This window comes from Galeopterus variegatus, unplaced genomic scaffold, assembly GCF_000696425.1.
Source record: "Galeopterus variegatus unplaced genomic scaffold, G_variegatus-3.0.2 Scaffold1453, whole genome shotgun sequence".
Lineage (NCBI taxonomy): Eukaryota > Metazoa > Chordata > Mammalia > Dermoptera > Cynocephalidae > Galeopterus > Galeopterus variegatus.
This window is the reverse complement of record NW_007727564.1, coordinates 226,578-232,064: the sequence shown is the minus strand read 5'-3', so window position 1 is coordinate 232,064 and position 5,487 is coordinate 226,578. Positions and strand designations below refer to the sequence as shown.

General features: G+C 39.4%; 1 protein-coding gene across 7 annotated transcripts in view; it reads right to left on the bottom strand.

The window, feature by feature from the left end:
* RNF111 (ring finger protein 111) overlaps nucleotides 1-2,339 on the bottom strand; it is an 84,588-nt gene extending 82,249 nt beyond the window's left edge. For all 7 annotated transcript variants that reach the window (XM_008577121.1, XM_008577123.1, XM_008577124.1 and 4 more), the window contains exon 1: nucleotides 2,216-2,339. The gene's annotated coding sequence lies outside the window, so the exon portion shown is untranslated. The remainder of the gene's footprint in view (nucleotides 1-2,215) is intronic.
* Nucleotides 2,340-5,487: the final 3,148 nt, after the last annotated feature.

Genomic DNA, 5,487 nt, shown 5'->3' with positions numbered 1-5,487 from the left:
GGAAAAAAAAAAAAAAAAAAAAAAAAAAAAAAAAAAAAAAACACCTAACAACAACAAAAAAAAACATTAAATTTGGGACCTAGAGAAAACCAGAGTTATCTTACACTCCTCATTTTAACAACTGAGAGAGATCTGAAACCCAGGGAAGTTTAACAATAAACTCACAGATCTAATGTACAGCAAGCAGAGCTCAATCTAAAATCCAGATCAGCTACTCCAGCCTTACACTCTTTCAAAAGATAACATCACCCACACAATGTTAATATCAAATTATAACATATTTTAATTACTATCAATTTTTAGGACTATTGCTTTTTCCTTCCCCTCCTATTTAGGTCCTAGTCCATAGGCGGGGAAAAAGTCAAAAGAGGGGCACATATAATTATGCCTTAAGTAAAGCATGAGACAGAACAACAATATCTTTTATCTTTAACAACAATAAAAAAGCCTAAAAATCTAAATGGTTTGATTCAATGAGTTTTTATTACACATTTTTAATTTTAAAGTAAAAACAACTATTTAGGAAAAATCTGCTGAATGGCTATCCTATTGCTTTAAACAAGTAAATTGCTGTTCTCTTATTTTCAACATTATAGCTATCTCTCAATTATCTGCAGAAATGGAGTACCAAACTGAAATTCATTAAGGTGTAACCTCCACTGTAATTCATTTTTCATCAAAATGAAGCTATTTTGATTATACCTTTCTTCGAAAACCAACTCTATTTCTAGTGAAATAACTAACAAGTGACCAACAGACACAAAAGAAAAAATGTGACAGTAGGACCCACACACATATGATAAAGCACCCCTGATAAACAAGGACTCTACTCTTCCCAATTTTTCCTACAATAATGTTCAAACCAATTCTTACACTACTATTAGGTGGCAAACAAACGAGCAGGAGAGAGAAAATAAAGTCATCTGTTCAATGTTAAAAGGCAAGAGTGACAAAAGTAAATGAATTCAAGGCTTTAAAAAAAAAACAATTGAAGATTCCTTACAGAGTAAAAGGGCCTCTTTACCCTATCTATTTTGTTTCACAAATGTAACCAAAAACTACTGCTTAGTATGAAAAGCAACATGGTTTATATTGACGTGAACATTTTTATTGAAACAACATATAGTAACAAACTATCTAAATGTAGATCTTCACCTTAATAAAGCTAAGTAAAACCAGTATTATAGAACTGGTATGTAATCTCAAAATCACATTCTAGCATTTTCAAGCAAACATACACACACACACAACAAAAATGGGAGAGGAAATGAAACCTTAGCTTATCTTTTCCCCAGTCTGTTCTCTTTGGTTGAAAAGGCCCCTAAAACAAGAAAATTAAAGATAAAATACCAAATGAAATAAAGTCTGGATTAAGTCAGGTTCAAACTCCTCATAAAATGAAGTCTATGTCAGCTGGCATCTCACCGGTACTCAAGGGTTCTAAATTCAAACCGCACTTTATACATCAAGAAACAGGAAAGCTTACAATACAATGGAGTCACCCCACATTACAAACATGAACAAATTAAATGAGTACCTTATACTTCCCGGTATTTTTTAAACGTTCTAACTTACACTTGCGTTGAAAAATATCTGTAAAGATGTACTATAACCTATTTAAGAACTATTGTGACAAACCTCTATTTCTGCAGTACAGAACAGATAGTTCTACTACAGCACTGCCACTGGCTCTGATAAATTACCTAAGGACAATAATAGAAATATCAAGCTTCTTTTTTAATGTCCAAAAAGCCAACTCCATACAAAATCTGACGCGTCCGTATTTCTGCTGTTCCGTGGACAACATTTCCTTGATCAAAGAAGACAACTCCCTAACCGTCAGGGGTGACTTAGCGCCCTCCAACTCCCGGGTCCAGGTTACCTTCATCGTTTCATTGTCAAATCGACTCCCACGCCTCAGTCCTCAGCCCCCATCCTAAGACTCTGGGGAGAGTCGGAAAAGAAATCCCCTCACCCACACACCCTCCGTGTAGGCTGTGGGTGTGTCGGTAGACGAACGCTTTGCCCAAACACAATTTAATCTTCCGCGGGGACCCAGACCCTAAGTCACTGTGGAGCCAACAACAACCACCCGGTCGCCGACCCCAGCCTTCCGCGGCCGCAGCCCTTCCTCTTTCTCGCGTCCAGGCCGGCCCCTCCCCCGTCGCGCGCACGCGCGTCCTCCAATCGATCCCCTCCCCCCGGTTCCCCTCACCTTAATCATTAGCCACCCTCTTCCCAGGGTCCGGGAATCACCGACCCAGGAAGGAAGACAGGAAATGTAAAGGGGGAAGAGGATGCGTCGAGAGCCAGCGATGTGCGCCTCAGATCTCGGCCTAAAAGGCCTCTATAGTCAAGAGCAGCGTCTGTCAGCGCCACCAAAACTGTATGTGCGGCAGCGCCTGGACTCGGCCCAGCTAACCCGGCTTGGGTGCAAGAATGTCTAGTTTGGTCCCACAGGAACGCCTCCTCCGAAGTTGCGGGCGTTTCTATGCTCCGCAGACCGAACACCTCGCCACCGTCGCCGCCACGGCTGCCGCTCTCCTGCCGCTGCCGCCGCCTAACCAATACCTCCCCTACTGGGCGATCACGACACCCAGGGCCTTTACGACAGTTGGGAAAGTGAGAGCGCAATAGCCTTCACGCCTCTAGTAACATCTGTTCGTTTCTGCGCTTGCTCAGATTCTTGTTTCTCACTGTCCCGCCCCCTCTTCCCGGCCCTGCCCCTTTGTACTCGCTTTATCTGTCTGTTTGCGGAACTGAAAGGTGTCACAGAGCTCGTTATTTTGTTTTCTTCGGTGATTATGCGTTCAATGTTTAAGCAAAATTTTGACTACATCTTGATTAATTGTTTGTAACTAAAAATCAGAACTAACTTCAGAAGTGTCTATATTTACAGTACTCGTAAACAAAAACTATGGTTTAATGTCCTTCACAACAAATGATACCCAAATCATACGCGCTAATGACAAAGATCATGGCACCTCAGTGTTAAGGTGAATTTGCTTGCGGAGTCAGATCAAAAGTAGTATTAGATATCCAGGGAACTCTGGTTGTACAATCTCATAAACCTTAATTATTTTATAAAAATCAGTAGATAGCAGATGCTTCATTATGTACGTTAGGAGGATGTAAGGAGAGAGCATGCTTTGAAATCAATCAGGCAGACTTCCTTTCAAAAGCCCGAAGATGCCACTTAACAGCTGTCTCATTTATTAGACCTTTATAAATCTCAGTTTCCTCCTCTATAAATTGGGATAACATTATCTCAGAAGGTTGTTGTGAGATTAAGTGACACAGTTTATATAATGCTCCGAACATTACTTACCAATCAAGTGTTCAAAAAACATTAATTCCCTGCCTTTGCCATCAACTCATCTTTCTCAGTACTCTTTCTTTTGTTCTCTCATGTTCTCCATGTTGCTCAGTGAAGAAAATATTTTGAAATTATGAAGATAAACAAGAAATGATAGCAGATTGTGCAGAGAAACTGAAGGAGCATTGGACTAGGATTTTCCTCAATCTTCCTATTTTCCTCACTCTAAATATAGAATTCCATCTGGACTATTTTATCTATTCCCATGGTTTTAACTGTTACTGTCTCATGACTTCTCAAACCTACGTATCCAGCCCTCACCATTTTTCTAAAGCTCTTGACCTGTGCTCTTCAGTAAGGTGGATACTAGCCACATGTGGCTGTTGAGCACTTGAAATGCAGCTAGTAAAAATTGAGAAGTGCTCTAAATGAAAAATGCACATCCAACTTCAAAGGTACAATACAAAAAAAAAAAAGATTGTGAAAATCTCAATACTTTTTAATATGGATTACATGTTGAAATAATATTGTGGATTTTTTGGTTAAATTGGTGGTTCTCAAGCCAGGATGATTTCCCCCACCCCAGGAGGCATTCAGCACCTTCCAGAGACATTTGTGGTTGTCACAACTCAGAGAGGAGTGGAGTGGCTACTGGCATCTAGTGGATAGAGGCCAGAGATGCTGCTAAACATCCTACATGCATGGGATAGCCCTCCACAACAAAGAATTATCTGATCCAAAATATTAATAGTACAGCTGAGAAACCCCAGGTTAAATATATTATTAAAATTTAAAACAGCAAAAAGAAACAGGTAAAATTAATATGGCTACTCAAAAATTAAGAATTGTATTTATAGCTCACATTATATTTCTATTGGACATAGACCTCTCTAACACATTTACTTATTTACAAAATAAGTGAATAAATGTAGGTATATTAGGGGCTGGCCTGTGGCTCACTCAGGAGAGTGTGGTGCTGACAACCCCAAGCCAAGGGTTAAGATCCCCTTACTGGTCATCTTTTAAAAAAAAAAAAAAAAAAGTAGGTATATTATATTTATGCCCCATCCATCTCAGTTTTTCCTGACTTACTCAATAGCACCAAGTTATCCAGCTAAACATCATCCTTGACTACTCTCTTCCTTGTTCCCTAATTCCAATCAATTCAATGTCCTTCCAGTTCTGACTCTGAAATATTTCAAATATTGCAATTCCACCCATTCCTCTGCATATTTTGCACCAGTCGACACCGTCAGTGTCTTTAGCGTTCATTTGTCTAGTAAACATTTATCATTTACTATGTGCTAGATGTTGTGCTGGACACTGCAAGTACTACATACATGATTACTCGCCTACTTGCAGAGTTTTTACAGGACTCAGAAAGTAAATTCATTATTTACACTACAATGTGGAAGGGCTAAGATGGTGTAATTATGCTCTGAGAACACAAAGATAGAATGCTGTAGTCAAACCTAGAAGAGGTGATGTTTAAACCAAATTTTGCAACGTAAGAGAAGACAGTTAAATAAAGCAAATAGAGATGGCATCCCAGGCAGAAAGATCAGTACATGCTGAGATACAGAATCCTGTACCTGGAACAGCATGAAGCAAATTTTCTACTGTGATCTACTGAACGTATCATGCTGGGGAATCATCAAGAGATGAAGGGGGGGGAAATAGATAGAGATGTATTAAGCAAGGTCTTTTTTGCTAGGAGAAGGAGTTTGAGCTATTTTATGCTTAAAACTATTGAAAGCCATTAAAGGAAATGAATCAGAGCAGTAAGAATCAGATTTGACTATTAAAGACACCATTATATAGGCAGAGTAGAGGGTGGGTTGGAGAAGGGCTAGAGTCAGGGATGGGGGAGGGAAGGCCAATTGGGAAGACAGGCAAAAAATGATGAGGATGGTGGAAATGAAAATGGGAGGGAACAAATACAAGAGATAACATTGAATAACTAATTGGATATAGACGATAAAGAAGGAGAATCTCAGGCTTCCATATTTACAGTGTTAAGTAATTGGTTGATTGGTGATGCTGCTCAAGAAAAAGACAGGCTTGCAAAACCCAACTTTTGGGGTTTGGGACTTTTTGTTGGGGTAAAACTTGTCTTTTCTGGACAAGTTGAGTCTGAAGTGTCTAAGATTTACCCAAGAAAAAGATTCCTG